Source organism: Pan paniscus, chromosome 7 (assembly GCF_029289425.2).
Source record: "Pan paniscus chromosome 7, NHGRI_mPanPan1-v2.0_pri, whole genome shotgun sequence".
Taxonomy (NCBI): Eukaryota; Metazoa; Chordata; class Mammalia; order Primates; family Hominidae; genus Pan; species Pan paniscus.
Genome location: NC_073256.2, coordinates 120,139,774 through 120,160,201, shown reverse-complemented (window position 1 = coordinate 120,160,201; position 20,428 = coordinate 120,139,774). Strand labels below are relative to the sequence as shown.

General features: G+C 48.6%; 1 long non-coding RNA gene across 1 annotated transcript in view; it reads left to right on the top strand.

Moving 5' to 3' along the window:
• Positions 1-223: 223 nt before the first annotated feature.
• LOC117981474 (uncharacterized) overlaps positions 224-20,428 on the top strand; it is a 42,278-nt gene continuing 22,073 nt past the window's right edge. The window contains exons 1-2 of the long non-coding RNA XR_008626457.2: positions 224-1,857; positions 5,527-5,616. This is a non-coding gene — a long non-coding RNA (uncharacterized LOC117981474). The remainder of the gene's footprint in view (positions 1,858-5,526; positions 5,617-20,428) is intronic.

The window sequence follows — 20,428 nt, the reverse complement described above, 5'->3', positions numbered from 1 at the left end:
TGGCTTGAACAACAGCAATGTATCCTCTCACAGTTCTGGAGGCTGGAAGTCCAAGGTCAAGGTGTCAGCAGGGCTGGTTCCTCTTGAGGGCTGTAATAGAGGACCTGCTCCCTGCCTCTCTCTTCTGGTGGTTTGCCGCCATCTTTGGCATTTGTGTGTTGTAGAAACATCACGCTGATGCTGACTTCATCTTTACACGGGGTTCTCCCTGTGTGAGGTTTGCCTCTGTGTTCAATTTCCCCTTTTTATAAGGACTCATTGGATTAGGGTCCACCCTCATGACCTCATCTTAACTTGATCATTGGCAAAGACCCTATTTCCAAAAGAGGTCACATTCTGATCCTGAGGGTTAGGACTCCAACACATCTTTTTTTGGGGGTGGACACAATTCAATCTGCAATGACTTCTACAGAAAAGTGTACGAAAGCACGGAGGGGAGCACCCGCCCTTGAGGCACCTGAGGTCTCCTGCTTCCACAGGCTCTCACCCAAGTCCCTCTGATGTGGAGCCTGGCCATGGCCCATTCCCTACCATAAGGGATGCTGAGAATTCGAGTTTCTGGCTTCTACCCTGGGGAGGCAGGGACATTTAATGTGAGATTTTCTCCAAGTGCAGGAGGAACATTCAAAGGATTCATGCAAATGTGGCCATAAAGCAAAACAGAAATCCACTATGCTTTACCTGGGTATGGTAGCACACGCCTCTCTTCCCAACTACTTGGGAGGCTGAGGTGGGAGGATCACTTGAGCCTAGGAGATTGAGGCTGCAATGAGCCAAGATCACACACTGCAATCCAGCCTGAGCAACAGAGTGAGAGCCTCTCAAAGAAAGAGAGAGAGAGAAAGGAAAGAAAGAGAAATAGAGAAAGGAAAGAAAGAGGAAATAAAGAAAGAAAGAAAAAGAAAAAGAGAAAAGAAAAAAAGAGAGAAAGAGAGGAAGAAGAAAGGAAGACAGAGAGAGAGAGAGAGAGGCTGGGCACAGTGGCGCACACCTGTAATCCCAGCACCTTGGGAGGTCGAGGCGGGCAGATCCCGAGGTCAGGAGTTTGAGACCAGCCTGGCCAATATGTTGAAACCCCATCTCTACTAAAAATACAAAAATTAGCCAGGTGTGGTGGTATGCGCCTGTAATCCCAGCTACTCAGGAGGCTGAGGCAGGAGAATTGCTTGAACCTGGGAAGTGAAGGTTGCAGTGAGCTGAGATCGTGCAACTGCACTCCAGCCTGGGTGACAGAGGAAAACTCTGTCTCAAAAAAGAAAAAAAAAAAGAAGAAAGAAAGAAGGAAAGAAAGAAAAAAGAAAGAGAGAGAAGAGAAATCTACTATGCAGGTGCTTTTAGGTTTTCTCCAAGGGTACCTAAAAGCAGCAGCTGAGGGCGACAGCTTGTATTTCTTATGTCTGCAATTTAGTGCCTTGTACTGAGTGCTGCCCACTGCAGGGACTAAATGTTGATGACCACAGAGGACACCTGGCAAATCTAGATGACAGCTGACATCTAATAAGCACTTACTATGTGCCAGGCATTTTTCTAAGCTCTTTCAATGTGTTGCCTCATTTAATTCTCAACAATAGCCTGTGATACAGGATGGTTATTATCCCCCTTTCACAGATGAGAACACTAAGGCCCAGAGAGGTTAGGTCACTCCACCTAGTAAGTGGGAGAGGTAGGATTTGAACCCAGCAATCTCAGCCTGAGACTGAGAGCTTTACCACAGGGCTTCCTAGTAGATTTAGAAGGTGAGAGATGGAGGAAACTTGCCAGCCCATGTTCGGGGAAGGCAGGGCCCTGCTGTCAACATGGGAGTTCAGTGGAGCTGCTCTGGGTAGCACGTATGCTGTGTCACACTCCCTGAGTCAGGTGAGTATGCTGCTGGCCTGCTGCAACCTAGCCTCATTAAGGCATCCTGACAAAGTGCTGGAGAATACTGGAAGGCAGGTGTGGGAAGAGACGTGGGAGGTTGGGGGAGAGACCGGCAGCTGGTGAGCTGCAGGGCCCGCCCAGGGAGGCTCTGCCTGCATTCGTGGCTGAGGAGGAACTGCGTCAGAAAACTGAGGATTTCCAGACTCAGCGGGGTGGTTCCAATGCTGGCTCCCCGCAAGGGTAGGAAGGGCCCCAAGCTGGTACCCTGCCAGGGTGCTGCCACAGGCAGGCCAGGATGTTCCCAAGGCTTCTTCCTGAGTGACCTAGAGGAGCAGCTGGGCCTGGGAGGGGTCGGGCAGCTGCCGGGGCAGGCTCTCCAAGCTGGGGTGCATTTGCAAGGTGACTCAGGTCCCCACCACATGCTCAGAGGCAGAGACCTGGGACCTTTGTGCAGGCCCTGGAGGAGCTCTACCCCCAACACCCTCATCCTGTGACTCTGGACTTTAGAACATTGATATTTCTATTCCTTTGGAGAAAAGATGGGAAAAGAAGCAGAAGGAGGCACAAATAAAGGGAACACATTCTTACAGCCCTAAAAACATCCAAAAACGCCCTCCTCCGGCCCAGCCTGTAGAATTGGGCCTCTGGCCTCACATACTCAAAGTCCAGAGCAGACATTTAAGACTCTGCATACACCAGGGGTGTCTGTCACTCACCAGGAGCCACCCTCCCAAAAACACTGGGACCCACCTAGCAGCTTCCTTTTCCAGGGGAAACAGAGTGCCGGTTCGTGCTTGGGTTTTTCTTAAAAGGAACAGAAGAGAAAGGTAAAAGGATATTTTCCTTCAACAGCATTGATAATTAGATAAGAATAGAGTAGTCTCCCATACGCTAGCAGGACATTTCCAAAACACATATGGGTAACAAAATACAGAAAGAAAAGCACAGAAAACAAATTAGCCACTGGAGATTTTATTACAATAAGGAACTATGTAATATGTAGTTAATACAAAGTTTAGTTTAAGAAATGTTTGCGGCTGGGTGAGGTGGCTCATGCCTGTAATCCCAACACTTTGGGAGGCTGAGGCAGGCGGATCACTTGAGGCCAGGAGTTTGAGACCATCCTGGCCAACATGGTGAAACCCTGTCTCTACTAAAAATAAAAAAGTTAGCTGGGCGTGGTGGTGGGTGACTGTGATCCCAGCTACTCGGGAGGCTGCGGCAGGGGAATTGCTTGAACCTGGAAGGTGGAGGTTGCAGTGAACTGAGATTGTGCCACTGTACTCCAGCCTGGGCAACAGAGTGAGACTCTGTCTTTAAAAAAAAAGAAAAAGAAAGAAAGAAAGGAAATGTTTGCAAAGATCAACAGTGTCCCAGAGTTTTAAAACCAGATTAATATTTGTAATCACATGGAAAACACTAATGCCTTATGTGTACTCTTATTTCTTTTACAATTTTAATTAAAATAAAAATTTTTTAAAGTAGAGGCAAGGTCTTGGTATGTTGCCCGGGCTGGTCTTGAACTGCTGGGCAAAAGCGATCTTCCCATGTTGGCCTCCTGAAGTGCTGGGTTTGCAGGCATGAGCCACCACGCCCAGCTGCCCTTATTTCTAAGTGTCTCCCCACAGATAAGAAGCTGAGAAGAGGGATATTCTTAGAATTTAAAAAATGAGGTGAGGCCAGGATTGCCAGGTGGCCTATTAAATTTGAATTCTAGATAAACAACAAATACTTTTTCGTATGTCTCGAATATTGCATGGGACATACTGATCATAAAGAATTGTTTACGGTTTACTTGAAATTCACATTTAACTGGTCATCCTGTATTGTTATCTGCTCCAACTGGCCATCCTAGATACTCTTCATCTCCACCCCAGTAGGAGAAGGCAGAGAAGCAAATTCTGGAGAAGCAGCTGGCAGGGACTCCAGAGCTGAGACCTCTGAGGCCTGGCTCCAGGGCGGCCCCCCGGGGCTGGGAAAAGGCCCTGGGCCTCTCTTTGAGCAATGTCTCCCGGGAGGAAACAGGCGGGGCCCAGCAGCTGCAGTAGGAAGCTTTGAAAACAATTCAGGCTTCTGGGGGCAGTCCCCAGTGCAGGAGAGGCAGGCTCAGTGTGGCAACATCCGCAAGTGCGCCTGGCCTGCAGACCACGCAGCTGGCTGTCTTCCCTGGGCTTGTGGGGGCCACCCTGACACCCAGGGGTACAGTACACCACCCCACACCTCAGCTGACTCTGTCAACTCCCCAGCCTGCCCTGACCTTCCCTTCAGGCTGGGCTGTGCAGTCCTGCCTCTCATGGAATTCCCCCACATTCTCTGAGACTGAGGTCACTGAATGTCCCTGGGGCCTACAAGGCTGTCCTGCCAATTCAGGGACATGAGCTGAGTAACTGGTTATTTGTGCACCACCCAAAGGTACCCTGGGAAGGGGAGATGTGAGCACCCACTCCCTAGGAGCCCTGGGGAAAGGTCACTGGGTGAGAGTGCAGTGGTGTCTTCTCAGCAACCCCGCAGGCCCCTTGCTAGCCAGCTCTGATGGGGCAGGCCTTCCTGGGAGCTGCTCTTGGGTCCCTTCTAGGTGAACAGGGAGGGAAGAGGGCAGGAGCAAAGCGGGTGGGCCTGCCTGGGAGGCCTCAACCCAAAATGTGGGCCAGAGCGTTCATTAGAGAGCTGAGAAGGGAAGGAAGACAGTCCAGTAGCAGAGTATCTCTGTGATAATCTTGTGAGGTGCTTCAGCCCTATTTTGCACAGAAGACAAAATAGAAGCTCAGAGAGGTTATGGAACTACCCTTAGGGCACAGCGTTAGCAAGTGGCGGGGTCAAAGATCCCACCTAGACCACTTGGGCTCTAAAACCTGGGCCCATTCTATTATTCTTTGCTGCCCAGGAAAATTCTGGTTTAGCTCAGGAGGAAACATCCACTGTCAACTCTGTTATTCTACATTGTCAGATTCCCATCTTTCCCCACCTCTCCCCACCTCCAAAACTTGGCTTGTGAAATTTCCACTAGAAAATAAAGCTGAAAGGAAACAGCTGTACTTCTCTGTGTCCACGCCAGGAACTCCATCTCCCAGGCCCTCAAGCTTCCTCCCACAGAATTGAGTGCATGCGGTGTGGGCCAGGCCATAGTGGCCTGAGCATGTTGGGAACTGTTGCCGGTTCCTGTCCTTGGATGTCTCATTTGGTAATTCTGACAGACTGAAAACCACACTCCCTGGTGACCAGCCTCATAAATCTGACCTGTGTGTTTAATTGAGTTTGGTGAAACTTAGGGATATTGGCTCTCATGAAGAACCTCCCACCCTACAAGGGATTCCAGGTGTTGGCCCTGCCCTTTAGTCCTCCTCAGATCTCTCCACACAGAGGGAGTCAAGCCTTCCTTATCTTCCCCTTTTGGCCTTGGCTATTTCTCATACTTTCTGACACTCCCATCATATTGGGTCACTACTGTGTTTCCCCCTCATCATCGCCTTACAGCAGTAAAATGCCAAGAAACTTTCAATTCTGTGTGGGATGGGGAGAGAATTAGTGAGTTGGGGGTAGGGTTTGGGAAGGCTTGAGGAAGGAGAGCTGGGAGGGAAGAGAGACAGCTCTGTTTCTTCTAACCTTTAACTTCAATCATGTCTTCATTTACTTGATAATGCACATATCTGGATGGGTTGGATATAGGAGGAGAAGGCCTGCTGAAGACAGAGACAGAGATTGGAGTTATGCAGCCTCAAGACAAGGAAGGCCTAGAACCACCAGGAGCTGGAAGAGGTAAGGAAGGGAGGCTTTGGAGAGATTGCAGGCCACCTTGACTTTAGACTCCTGCCTCCAAAATTGTGAGAATACACTTCTATTGTTTTAAGCCACCCAGTTTGTGGTCATTTGTTTCAAAGGCCACAGGAAACTAATACAAGGAACAACTGCAAAATCCCACCCCCCCCCCAGAAAAAAGAAGATAAGAGGCTGTCTCACTCAGCTCAGTCTGCTCTCACAAAAATACCACAGACAGCCGGGTGCAGTGGCTTACGCCTGTAATCCCAGAACTTTGGGAGGCCGAGGCAGGCGGATCACTTGAGGTCAGGAGTTAGAGACGAGCCTGGCCAACAAGGTGAAACCACACCTCTACTACAAATACAAATATTAGCCGGGCATCGTTGGGGGGTGCCTGTAATCCCAGCTACTTAGGAGGCTGAGACAGGAGAATCGCTTGAACCCGGATCATGACACTGCATTCCAGCCTGGATGACAGAGCAAGACTTCATCCAAAAAAAAAAAAAAAAAACCCACAGACAGACACTTATTCCTTACAGTTCTGGAGGCTGGAAGTCTGAGATCAAGGTGCCAGCATGGTCGGGTTCTTGGTAAGGGCCTCTTCCAGGTCATGTCCTTACATGGCCTCTCCTTGGTGTGTGCACGTGGCGAGAAAGCTCTGGTCTCCTCATCTTCTTATAAGGGCACTAATTCCACCATGGGGGTTCTACCGTATTGACCTCATCTAAACCTAATGGGTCTCCCAAAGGCCCAACCTCCAAATACATCACACTGGGGAAAGGGCTTCAGCACATGGATTTTGGAGCAACACAAACATCCAGTTCATAGCAGGGGCCTTTGAAAATGGAGAAAACAGAGATAAGTGAAACCCAAAGGACCAGTGAAGGACTTTGATCAGGGCTGTTGCAGATGAAGGTGCAGGTTGTGCGCTGCACAGCTCTCGGGTGCCATTTATCAGTGGTTGTAGATTTGTATATTTATTTCTATGTTTTTCCTGTAGGGGTCAGTAAGATGTCTTGAGGAAGAGGGGCCTTTTCCTAAAACACCCAGAGGCATTCTATGACCTTAGTGGGTTTTGGGGAGAAACATCTAGATTGCACTGTCCAATAGAATTTTCTGCAAGGATGGAAACATTGTACATCTACACCACCCAATACTGTAGCCACTAGTCAAATGTGGCCCTTGTGCACTTAGAATGTGGCTTGTGCTACCAAGAAGTTGAATTTTAAAATTTATTTAATTATAATTGTAAATTTAAATATCCACATGTGTCTGGTGACTACCATATTGGATGCACAGCTCTAGAACAAGAAAAATGGCAGCTCAGGACTGTAGAATTTAGTCACTACAGACATAGGCATTATTCATTTGATATTGTTCAGAGGCCCCTCTGCAACTGCACCCCTTGTTAGGAGGGGGTGAGGGGGCTGAACAGGGACCCAAGGTGATGGCCGAGGTGGCACAGACAGTAGCGGGTACCAGGGAGCATAAGAAATGCCCCAGTGGACTGGATCAGGGGTCCAGCAGTGGATGGAGGAGGACAGAAAGGCCTGCCTGAGGAGGAGTGCTTACTCTCCAGCCAGCTGGATTTCCCGTCTTAGTGCCGTTTTCTGAATATGTCCATCAGGAAGTTAGCTAAACTCTTTTTTTTTTTTTTGAGACAGAGTCTTGCTCTGTTGCCCAGGCTGGAGTGCAGTGGTGCGAAGCTAAACTCTTTTGAACCTACTTGTGTTTTGATCTCTCAATTTGGAATAATGAACTTTTATAAGGAGATAATCCTAGAGATGGGCAGAGGGTACTAGTCTGGAGCTCCAGGGCCTCTAGGTCTTTTGGTCCTTGAACAGGGCTCCTTAGGAGCAGGTCTATTAACAGTCCCAGGCAACTCTCCAGCAGGAAGGTGGGATCCCTCCCTGTCTGTGTCGTCTCATATCGCCCAGGTACAGCTGCACATGAGGGAGGGATGTCGAAGCTGCTGGGGTTCATTTTGTTTTGTTTGTTTGTTTGTTTTTAGACAGGGTGTTCTGTCACCCAGGCTGGAGTGCAGTGGCGAGATCTCAGTTCATTGCAACCTCCACTTCCTGGGCTCAGGTGATCCTCCCACCTCAGCCTCCCACGTAGCTGGGACTACAGGTGTGTGCCACCATGCCCAGCTACTTTTTGTATTCTTTGTAGAGACGGGGTTTTGCCATGTTGCCAGGCTAGTCTCAAACTCCTGGTCTCAAGCAATCCTCCTGCCTCGGCCTCCCAAAGTGCTGGTATTACAGGTGTGAGCTGCTGTGCCCAGCCAAAGCTACTGTTTCAACTGCTGGAGAAGAGGACATTTAGCCGGTGGTGGCATCATCCATGCACGGACTGGAAGACTTCTCCACTGTGGGAAGAGAGGTCTCAATATGTCATGTGGTCCTCAACACACTCTCCGCTCCTGTTGGCAGGCAGTGAGGGGGGTTTTGCAGGAGACTTAGGGGGTAGCAAATGCTGGCAGGACAGCAAGGGCCTGGTGACTCCCTGGCAGCATCAGCAGCACTCATGGACTTGTTGGAAATGCAGAATCTCAGACCCGACCCAGACTTAGGGAATCTGTCTGTCGTAAGCAGATTCCAGGTGATTTGGGTACAAAGCAGAGGTTGAGGAGCACTCAGCTAGAACAAGGCCCATTGCCTGGCATTGATTTAACGGACTTGTGTTGAATTAGTTAACAGAGCTGATCTGACCTTGCTGTTTCTGAATTTTGTTGGCTCCACTGCCCTGGAGAACCTCTCTCTGAAACATAAATCTGCCAAATGGCTTCCAAGCCTTATTAGCCCAAATGAATCCCCTCTAATGCAGTGGGTATTCTGAAAGCTGAGAGTGAAATGCGTTCCACATGCCTGATCTTTGGGGGAGCCACCTTTGGGGCTGGGGAGTGAGAACCTCCTTTCAAAGCCAGCTCTGAAGCTTGGCTCTGCATGTGTGGCCACTTATCCTGCCACACCTGAGAGGCCCTGTGTCCTGCCCCATGGGGAATGGTTGCAGTATCTCCGCCCTCACCTGTGGCTTCTCCACACCCAAAGCCTGGTAAAGAGGTGATCCTTCTCAGAATTTGCCAAAGAAAGCCAGCAGTCCATGGCTGATATCAAAAAAGCATTAGGGCTGGGTGCAATGGCTCACGCTGGTAATCCCAGCACCTTGGGAGACCAGGGCAAGTGGATCACCTGAGTTCAGGAGTTCGAGACCAGCCAGGCCAACATGGCGAAACCCCGTCTCTACTAAAAATACAAAAATTAGCTGGACGTGGTGGTGCGCACCTGTAGTCCCAACTACTTGGGAAGCTGAGGCAGGAGAATCACTTGAACCTGGAAGGCGGAGGTTGCAGTGAGCCGAGATCGTGCCACTGCACTCCAGCCTGGGCGACAGAGTGAGACTCTGTCTCAAAAAAAAAAAAAAAAAGCGTTAGATCCTGCTCTCAAAAGCCTTAAAGAAACACATCATCACACAGTTAGAAAGTGGTATTAGTGAGCCTACAACATCTGTACAACAACAGCTCTTTCAAATAATATTCCTAAGAGATTGCTCATTTTTTTAAAGTGCAAAATAGAATTATAGTCCTCTCTTGGCTGGGCGTGGTGACTCACTCCTGTAATCCCAGTGCTTTGAGGGGCTGAAGTGGGAGGATTGCTAGATGCCAGGAGTTTGAGAGCAGCCTGGGCAACATAGGGAGACCCCATCTCTATAAAAACTTTAAAAATTAGCTGGGCGTGGTTGTGCATACCTGTAGTCCCAGCTACTTGGGAGGCTGAGGCAGGAGGATCACTTGAGCCTAGGAGTTAGAGGCTGCAGTAAGCTATAATCACACCACTGCACTCCAGCCTGGGTGACAGAGTGAGATCCTGGCTCAAAAAAGAAAAAAAAAAAAAGAATTGCAGTCCTCTCTCATTTTTAAAATAAAAATATATCTATGTTCATAGAAAAAATAATGTCTAGAGGGGTATTTTCCAAATTCTGTGGTGTCAATGCGCCCCAGCCAGAGACCACCAGGACCACACATGGAGTTGGGTTTACCAGCTTATTGCAGTTTGGAAGCATGCACACCATGGGAACCGTGGGGTGTCCCAGTAAGAGGAGCAGGAAAGGACTCATAATAAGATGTGGGCCTGGGGTAGGTAGCTGGAAGCTTGGGGATGGTGCAAGGAAGCAGATCTTTGCTCTGGATTGGATGAGATGAGTGTCTAATAGTTCTTATGGAGATGAATTGACTGAGGCTATAAATTGGTAGAAACAACAACCACACACAAAAACAAAGAAAATAGTCACCCATTAGCCAGGATAGGGGGATGGTGGGTTATTTTTGTGGTTTGGACTGTGCTCTTGTTTTTGTCTCGATCTTCACAGTCACAGTGGCCTTGGCTGGTGCTGGTGCTCTGAGACGCTGATTGTGCTCAATGGGACACCAAGGCCCAGCTGTGACAACCAGGTCAGCTGCTGGTTCTCCAGTTCTCAACTGGCGTCACCTTTGGGTGTTGAGATTAAGGGCGATTTTCATTTTCTACTTCATGTTTTTTTTGGGGAAAATAGTGTGTTACATTTGCCTTTAGAAAACAAGCAATTTCTTTTTTAGAAAAAGATTACCTATATAAGAAAATGCTGAACCGGATAAACCATGTGCCAATACAGTTAGGCAGGAGGAGCAGACAGCCCAGCACAGAGTCCCCTGAGAACATGTCACAAAAGGCCACCCAGGTCATGCAGAACAGCTCCACTCAGACGCTTTCCCAGGAGGGAGGCTGGGCGTGCCCATATTTAAGTTTAGATTGGATGGAAATTGATGTTGCTCAAGACCTCACCCCAGGGTCCAGGTGGCGAGACGCATGGCTGGCTTGTCTACACTGGGTGGAGGCCACCTGGACACCTGCGTGGTGAGGCTCCCAGATAAGAGGCCATGGCATGGCCTGGAGCTCCGGCTCTCAGCTTTGCAGCCTATTGAAATCACCTGGCTATTTTGAATGTCTTTCCCCAGCGCTCAGCTACCTGTACCGATCAAATAGGGATCCCTGGTGGTGGGGAGCTCATTCCCAGCATTCCTTTAGCTCCCCAGGTGATTCCTCCAGCTTTTCTTGTTCTGCCTTTACCCAGCTCCCTTATTTATTCTGCTTCTGAGTCTCTACCTCCTCTTTTCCACTCCCATCATCTTCTGGATCCTCACAGCTCTCCTCCAAATCACCTCTGTCCCTCCACACACCCAGACTGATCCATGTAAATAAAAATCAAGGTCACTGGTTCTCAGCCCTGGCTGCATATTTAGAATCACCAGGGGAATTTTAAAAAACACAGTGCCTGGGCCCCACCCTCAAAGTTTCTGATGCCATTGGGCTGGGGGTGGGACCCAGGCGTTGATATTTATAAAATGTTTCCCAGGGGATTTTACTGGGCAGCCAGGATTGAGAAACACAGCTTTAGGTATTTTAACTCCCCAGCCCAGCAGGGAGTAAGTCAAGGAGCTAACCCTGGAAACTGAAGCCTAGGAGTTTTTTTGTTTTTCAGACAGGGCCTTGCTATATTGCACAGGCTGGTCTCAAATTGGCCTCGGGATCCTCCCACCTCAGCCTCCTGAGTAGCTGGGCACAGAAGTTATTTTGGGCTCCTTTAGGGGAGTGTGCCACAAAGGGGAATACTCTGTACCCCGCTTTGCCACAGAAGACTGCATAGCTCTGTCTGTTCATGTATAGGCAGCCAGGTAGAGTGGTGGGGGAAGAGTTTGACAGGTACTGCGGAAGTACATGAGCTGGTCCCTGGCAGAAGAGGAGAGGGGGAAATGATAGGAATTGTGTCTTGGCTGCTGTCCTGACATATTCAAGGGGAACTCTGCAGAGGACTGGCTCCTGCAGAAGCAGCTGGGGGCAAGAGCCGGGAAACAGCACACATCAAGACTTGTTGGCACAGATCTCTGAGCCAAGCAGGCTGCAATGGACGCTAGTGTCCCACCCAGACCCTCTGCACGACCCAGGACCTCCATCCCCAGTAGCAGGAAGTGTGGCCTGCTAACTGCTCATAGCTGAGTCCCTCCCCAGACGCTGCCCTCAGCCGAAGGGAGCTGCCTGGTCCAAGGCCATGGACCCCATGCCACCTGCATACAATAATTGTTGATGAGGGGGTACACAGACCTGGCCCCTTGCATTATTTTGGGACATCCGGGCTTCTGAGCTCTCCATAGGACCAGTTGAGGTCTCTGTTGCAAATGCATCTCAGTTCAGCCTCTGCCCTACCCAATCCTGCTTCATTGACTTCCCTGCAGGTGTAGCTCTAGCTATCTCCCTAGTAAGCCCCATGTAAGTCTGCCTCATAGCCTGTTTCCTGACCTATGAGCAAGGCTCTTAAATGTATGTGGGTGAAAAATGAACAGGCCAGGAAGGTGTGTAGGGGGATTGCATTACAGCTGCTTTGTGGGTCTTATGGAACATTTGTAGGCTCAAAGGACATGGAAACAGAAAATCTGATCGTATCACTCCCCTGCTTAAAATTCATCAGTGACTCCCGGCTGCCCAGGGGATGGCTTCTGAGCTCTTCATCATGATTTGAGTGCTTTTTTGTTATCTGGCCTGACCACCACTGTGGATACCCACTCTTCTCCCTTGCTCTCCAGGTAATCAAAACTCTCTGCAGTTTTCCATCCTCCCACCCTCCCTGAGGCTGTCTCCTACCCCTGCCTACACAAGCGCTTGATGTTCCTGGAGAGCCCTCCCCTCTTCCTCACTGGGTCACTCGCATCCCCTCATCATTGAAATCATCTGTCTACTTGCTCTCTTCTAGCTGGTACATTCAGTGAGGCCCAGGGCCAGGTCTGGTCATCTGCTCCCCCAGGGCCCAGCACAGTGGTCAGCCCCTAATAAATCTTGTAGGATAAATGAATAAATGAATGGGAAGGGTGCAGGCTTTGAAGTGCCTTCACTGTCTGGGTATGTGATCTTGTGCAAGTGACTTAACCTCTCAGCCTCATATATAAAGAGGAGAAAATAATACACCTTATAAGGCTCCTGGAAGAATGAACCAAAAGAGACGACCTTGAGAAAATGCCCACCACAGTGGCTGTTAGGGAGTAGATGCCGCCGTCATGGTGGAATCACTACAATGTAATCTGGTTTCCATCCATTGAGATCAAGATTCCCTGATGGGTTGTGAATGTGGACAGAGTGGAATTTTTATTTATAGTCAGCTCTGATGCAAAGAGAGCAGGATGTTAGATGATGCTCACGCTGACATGTAGTGATCACTCACATTAGGTGCATGACAGTGGTAAAATGTATAAGGGTGCACAATAACACCATTTTAGGTGCATTCATCTTTTTTTTTTTTTTTGAGATGGAGTCTCGCTCTGTCACCAGGCAACTGTTGCTCACTGCAACCTCCGCCTCCCGGGTTCAAACAATTCTCCTGAGTAGCCTCCCGAGTAGCTGGGATTACAGGCATGTGCCACCACTCCCGGCTAATTTTTTGTATTAGTAGAGACAGGGTTTCACCATGTTGGCCAGGCTGGTCTCAAACTCCCGACCTCAGGTGATCCACCCGCCTTGGCCTCCCAAAGTTCTGGGATTACAGGCATGAGCCACCGCGCCGGGCCCGCATTAGTCTTTTTAAATTCTCACAAAAGCCCAGGAGCATACAGGTTAAAGCCATCCCTTTAAGGACAGAGCCAGGACTCCAGATCCAGTGGCTTCTGCCATTTTCTGTATCACCAGGTTCCAGTGACTCTGCTGTCCACTACACCCCACCACTGCAGCCCATCACTCAAGAGCGCCACAGCCTGTGGCAGGGACTGTCTTTCGGGGATGAAGTGTCCACTGCTTGAAAGCCGGTGTGTTTTCATTGATCTTCAAGAAATTAGGTAGTAATGGAGTGCCATGCTGTGTGCAGTACAATGTTGGGAACCGTGGGCTCTACTAATAGGGATGGACACCTGCCAGGTGGAACTTTGAGGGGTGGTGTTCTCAGCACTTCGCCTGCACAGCAAATGTCCAGGCCCCAACAGGATCCCACAACGAGCAGCCAGCCCACCCCGAGCCAGGTGCTGTGTGGGTTGAGGAATCCCTCCCGCGATAGCTCCCCTGTGGAGGACTGGAAGGGAAGCAGTACTCACTGCGGGTCTACGGTGTGCAGAGAACTTTCGCTTGTCTTCCCAGCAGTCTTGAGTGGTGGGTGTGACTGCCCACTCCATCTTCCAGATTTGGAAGCAGATGGAGAGCCAAGGAGCTTTGTTCTGCCCCATTTTCAGCTTGGAGCTGGGCCCCGCCTGCCCTCCCAGGACAGATGGTGTACCGCAAGGATGAAGGTAGGGTGGGGACCGGACTCTGGAGACAACTTAGACTTTCCTTGTCAACACCTGGCCTTTAGGGCATGGCGGTGGAAGACTCATTTATTCACTCATTCATTCATTCATCCGAAACTTTTTTTTGTTGTGGTAAATTACACATAACATAAAATTCACCGTCTTAACCATTTTAAAGTGTGCAATTCAGTGGCATTTAGTACATTTACAATGTCGTGCAGCCATCACCACTGTCTAGTTCCAGAATATCTTCCTCCCCAGAGGAAACCCTGTATCTGTGAAGTAGTCACTCCCCATTCCCCTCTCCTCCCAGGGCCTGGCAACCACTACTTTACTTTTTGTCCCTATGGACTTGCCTGTCCTGGATATTTTATATAAGTGGAATCATACAACATGTGGCCTTCTGCATCTGGCTTCTTTTACAGCATAATTCTTGTCATAGCATGTATCAGTACTTCATTCCTTTTCATGACTAAATAATACTTCATTGTATGGATGTACCAGATTTTGTTTGTCCATTCACTGTTTGATGGACATTTTGGGTTGTTTCCACCTTTTGGCTGTTATGAATAATGCCGCTACAAGCTTTCATGTGCAAGTTTTTGTTTGAACACTTGTTTTCATTTCTCTTGGGTCTATATTTAGGGGTGGCATTGATGGCTTTTGTGTGAACTATACATTTAACATTTGAGGAACTGCCACACTGTTTTCCAAAGTGGCTGCATCATTTTACATTCCCACCAGCAATGAGGGCTCTAATTTTTCTACATCCTTGCCAACACTTGTTATTTTTTCTTTTCTTTCTTTTTTTTGTTATGTCGCCCAGGCTGGAGTGCAGTGACTATTCATAGGTGCGATTATGGCATACTGAAGTCTTGAACTCCTGGGTTCAAGCAATCCTCCTGCCTCAGCCTCCCAAGTAGCTGGGACTGCAGGCCTGCAGCACCACACCTGGCTACTTGGTGTCTTTTTGATGATAGCCATCCTAGTAATGTGAAGTGTTATCATTGTAGTTGTTTGATACATACTTTTGACCTCCTACTGTGTTCCAGGCACCACGGTAGTCACTAGGAAGATGGCAGAGAACAAAATAGACAAAGCCCTTCCCTTCTGGAAGTTCTATTCTAGCGAGAAATGCTCTAGTAGAGTGGAGTTAAGAGGCCAGGCAGCAGGGACATGAATACAACTCGCTGCAGCTGGGAAAGCCGAAAGGCGTATGCTTTAGGCTCTGCTATTTCTCTTCATCCTGGAAGAATGGAGCAGAGTTTACAAACTCAAAGTCGATGTACAGGACACGGCCAGAGTGATGAGTGTGCACGCAGCATGTGTGCATGGTTGGATTGGAGGGCGCCAGCCTTGCCTCAAGGGCAGATGCTCCATAGTACTGGCTTCTTACTACTGACTGGTAAAGTAGACTTGGGCTTGCCTGTGCTCTGGATGAAAATAAAATTTTTATTATTTTTTTTAATTAATTTTTTTTTTTTTTTTTTTTGAGGCAGAGTCTCGCTCTGTCACCCAGGCTGGAATGCAGTGGCGCTATCTCGGCTCGCTGCAACCTCTGCCTCCTGGGTTCAAGCGATTCTTCTGTCTCAGCCTCTGAGTAGCTGGGATTACAAGCACGCACCACCACGCCCGGCTAATTTTTCTACTTTTAGTAGAGACGGGCTTTTGCCATGTTGGCCAGACTGGTCTTGAACTCCTGACCTCAGGTGATCCACCCACCTTGGCCTCCCAAAGTGCTGGGATTACAGGCGTGAGCCATCTTGCCCAGACAAAATTTGTACACTAAATCTCCCAACTTTTCAATGATGGCACAGACATTTTTTAAACATTGCTTGGGGGACAGTTTAGCTTGTGATTCTGATGGTGATGATATTTCTCAGTTGCAGAGTCTCCTCCATCGGGTAAGAATTTATGGGGGTGTGTCTGGGAATCTCCCTTCTTAACAAGCTTCCTCCCCTGCCCCCCAGGTGGTCTGATGCACACTGAAGTTTGAGAATCACCAAACTGGAGTTGTAAGGACAACAGCTTCCCGCCAGTGGAGGGCTGAGCGGGCAGGATCATGTTCCCTGTGTCAGCCTGAGCATCCCATGGCCTGGTTCCAGCTTCTCAGGGCAAACAGCCGTGCAGAGAATATATCTCTTTATGCCAGAAAGGGGGGGCGGAGAGGGGACCTGCAGGAGGAGCACCCCACCCCCACCCCAGGCTGGCTTCGACTCTCCAAAGCCCCACGTGGTTAGATGCCCGTCCTAGTGGCTTTTGCCCTAGTGGGCAGTGGGACTGCAAACCCTAATGCCTTTTGCTTCCCTGGTGAACTTTCTCTGGATGGAAACACTTTGCAGGGGAGACTGTCCAAATAGAGATGTCAGGTTCCATGAGAAGGCAGCCACAGGTCTGTGGACAGCCCGGGTGTTGACAGACAAGTGTTAAGCAATATGTTTGTATGTCTCTTGCTTAATTGTCACAACTGCAGTTAAAACTAGTAGTTCTCTGGCAGGGGTGTCGGTTCCAAAAATCCACAGGCTCCTCTTCAACAGCTGTGAACACCCTGGCCTTTGTAGATGTTTATTCTGAAGCTGCCAGGGACACTTCACCTGGTTCACCTGATAGCCTGGAATGCTCCGTGGGATTAGTATTCCCACCCAATATTTACAGGTTCCCATAGTTCAAGGACTCAGGATGGGCTCCGTCCCCAATGTGTCCTCTGCCTGCTCATGTAGTGGTGAGGTGCAAATATGCATGTTGGCAAAAATGTGTGTTTTTCTCCAGATGGAGAAAAATAGAAATCTGGAGTTCATCTTCATGGGAATAATCATCAAAGCAATCCATCCCATTCACCCACCAGCTCCCAAATACTCACATGTTACTCTACGGAAAGAACTTTGGTTGATTTTTCCAATAGGAAGTAACAAGGAACAAATTAATAACCTATGTTTCTGTGTACATTTCTATGTCTAAAGGGTCCATTTAAGTAAAGCCTTCTTCCTAGATTACTCTGAGCAAATATTTTTAGTTGTTAAGAACCATAATCAATGTAAGATATAACTGCTGTAAAACTTATAGTAGTCATAATACCTGTAATAAAATATTAAACTTAGTAGAGAATATAGGCAATAACCACAAGGGCTAATGTTTATGGAGCACTTACTCTGGGACCAGGCATGGTGCTAAGTGCTTTACTTGGATTATTTCACTTAATCTTTACAACCCTATGAGATTTAATCCTCAAATCCAATCAACCAGGGATGTAATGTTACCATCTTACAGATGGGGAAATGGAATCTTAGAGAGGCTGAATGTACAAGATGTTTTACATGGTTATATCATTGGATCCTTAGGCTGACCCTGTGAGATTGGCCCCCTCAATGCCCCTATGGAAAGGTATTATCACCTTTTTATGGTTAAGGGAACTGGAGTGGGGGAGTGGTTAAATAGACCCACAATTGCACAGTCATTAGGCAGAAGAGACGAGCTTTCCCATTAGATAAAGGAGATGGGATTTGTACCCAAGGAGATATAGCTCCAGAACCTACTCCTTGACCTTTAAGGGTTTTTTGTTTGTTTGTTTGTTTGAGGCAGGGTCTTACTCTGTCACCCTGGCTAGAGTGCGGTGGCATGATCTTGGCTCACTGCAGTCTCCACCTTCCAGGTTCAAGTGATCCTCCCTCTTCAGCCTCTCGAGTAGCTGGGACTACAGGTGCATGCCACCATGCCTGGCTAATTTTTGTGTGTGTTTTTGTTTTTGTTTTTTTGAGACAGGGTCTCATTCTGCCACCCAGGCTGGAGTGCACTGATGCAACCTCCGCCTCCTGGGTTGAAGCGATCCACCTGCCTCAGCCTTGCAAAATGCTGGAATTACAGGTGTGAGTAACTGCACCTGGCCAACCTTCAAGTTATATCAGGCATGTTTAACCCAAGGAAACACAGCTTAGACAGACAGACATATGCAAGTATGTTCATTGTGTCAGTGCTTGTGAAAGGGAAAAAAGTTGATGACAACCTAAATGTCTGTCAGTGGGGAAGGTCACACCAGTTAGGAAATATGCATTCTAGATGGCACATGCAAGTATTAATAGGGGTGATTATTTGTGCTGACATGGAAAGATACAGGCGATACAGAAAGTGAAAAAAGTTAGTTGCTATGTAATAGCATAGCATCATACCGTTTAAAACTGGGGGGGTATGTTACATTTCATCAATTAAGAGCACACTTACATTGGACATTGGGTAATGTGCAGAGAGTTTAATAAGAGGAATATTTATAGAGTTGTGGGCAGGATATATGGAAACCACCAGGCACACTGCGATCCCCTGGGGCACATAGCACTGGGGACTCTATTATCACTTGCTGTGTCATCAACATAAAATATAACTGCTGTGAAGCTCACAGTGTAATCCAAAGGCAGAGATAAGGATGCAGAGGATCCATGCACAGGAGTTGAGACTGTAGTGGACACGGTCACCTCACTGAGACAGCCAGGGAGGGAGATGGGGAAATCAGTACTCTCACCTCCCTCTCTCCTCCCTTTCTCCCATCTCCACCTGGTGCCCCCCAGTTATCAAACCCACCTGGAAGCCCAAAGGTGAGGGAGCCCATTGCAGCAGGTCAGCCTCCCGGGGCACAGGGCAGAGTGGGGAAGTGTGCAGAGTAGCCTTGGAGGGCCCCTGGAAAATTTTCAGCACATTCATACTTAAATACGTATTTGTAAGTGCTTAGAAAAGGAATCTGAATACCAACTGGTAAGAGAGGTTTCCTCTGGGTAGCAGGATAAGACAGGAACTTTCATTTTTTGTTTTGTTTTGAGACAGAGTCTTGCTCTGTCACACAGGATGGAGTGGAGTAGCATGATCTCGGCTCACTACAACCTCTGCCTCCTGGGTTCAAGCAATTCTCCAGCCTCAGCCTCCCACGTAGCTGGGATGACAGGTGCCCACCAGCACTCCCAGCTAATTGTTTATATTTTTAGTAGAGACAGGGTTTCACCATGTTGACCAGGCTGGTCTCAAACTCCTGACCTCAGGTGATCCACCCGCCTCGGCCTTCCAAAGTGCCGGGATTACAGGCGTGAGCCACTGCGCCCGGCAGGTACTTTCACTTTTTACTTTATGTTCTATATGGTTTGAATTATAACAAAAAAGAGGCGTAGCTTGGGATGAAGCTACAGTGTCAGACTGCCAAAGATGGCCGCACCGGCCACATCCCATGCCATACGTTCTTGCAGTGTTATAGTGACGTCCCTCCTTGGAGAGGTGGGGCATGCTCCATGGCCTTGAACCTGGGTGAACCTTTGAAATTGCCTCTGTTGGTCTAGTGCTGTGGAGATGATGCTGTGTGACTTCCAAGACTAGCTCATAAAAGGTAACGTAGCTCCTGCTTGTCTCTTGGAATATGTGCCTTCAGGCCCCTAAGTCAACATGGAAGCAGTCTGGGTACCCTGAAGCCACCATTGCTGGGGAGACCACATGGAAGGGCCCTAGAGCAATGCAGAGAGATGCCTGTGGAGCCCCTGCTGGGCAGCCCCCAGCCCAGACAGCAGACCTGTGAGTGTGGAGGTCTTCCAGTTGACCCAGCCCTAGCCACGATGGGACTGCAATCCATGGGAGAGCCTGCTATAGTTTGAATGTCCCCTACAAAACTCATGTTGAAACTTAATCCCCAAGGTGGCACTGTTGAGAGGTGGGGCCTTTAAGAGGTGATTGGATCATGAGGACTCTGTTCTTATGAATGGATTAATGTATTCATGGATTAATAGATTAATGGGTTATCATGGGAGTGGAACTGGTGGCTTATTAAGGAGAGGAAGAGAGACCCAAGCTAACACATTAGCACATTCAACCTCCTGCTCCACTTTGGGAACCTGCAGAGTCTCCAGCAGCAAGAAAGCTAGCATCAGATGTGTCACCTCAACCTTGGACTTCTCAGCCTCCAGAACTGTAAGAAATAAATTCCTTTTGGCCAGGCACAGTGGCTCGCGCTTGTAATCCCAGCACTTTGGGAGGCTGAGGTGGGCGGATCGCTTGAGGCCAAGAGTTCGAGACTGGCCTGGGCAATGTGGTGAAACCCCCATCTCTACTAAAAATACAAAAAATTAGCCGGGCATGGTGGCACGCACCTGTAATCCCAGCTACTCTGGAGGTTGAGGCAGGAGAATCACTTGAACTCGGGAGGTGGAGGTTGCAGTGAGCCAAGATCACACCACTGCACTCCAGCCAGGGCAACAGAGCGCGACTCTGTCTAAAAAATAAATAAATAAAATAAAATAAATGTCTTTTTTCATAAATTACCATTTCAGGTATTCTGTTATAAGCAACAGAAAAGGGACTAAGACCCCCAGCCAGAATCACCCAGTCAAGCAGCCCCCAAATCCTGTCTCTTAGAAGCTGTAAGAGGTAATAAATGACAACTATTGCTTTAGCAGCTACGTTTTGGGGTGATCTGTCACTCAGGAATAGGTTTGGTACAAGCTGGGAGGAAGCATGAGGACTAATTCCCAGCAGGCCTCCTGAAGCTCCATG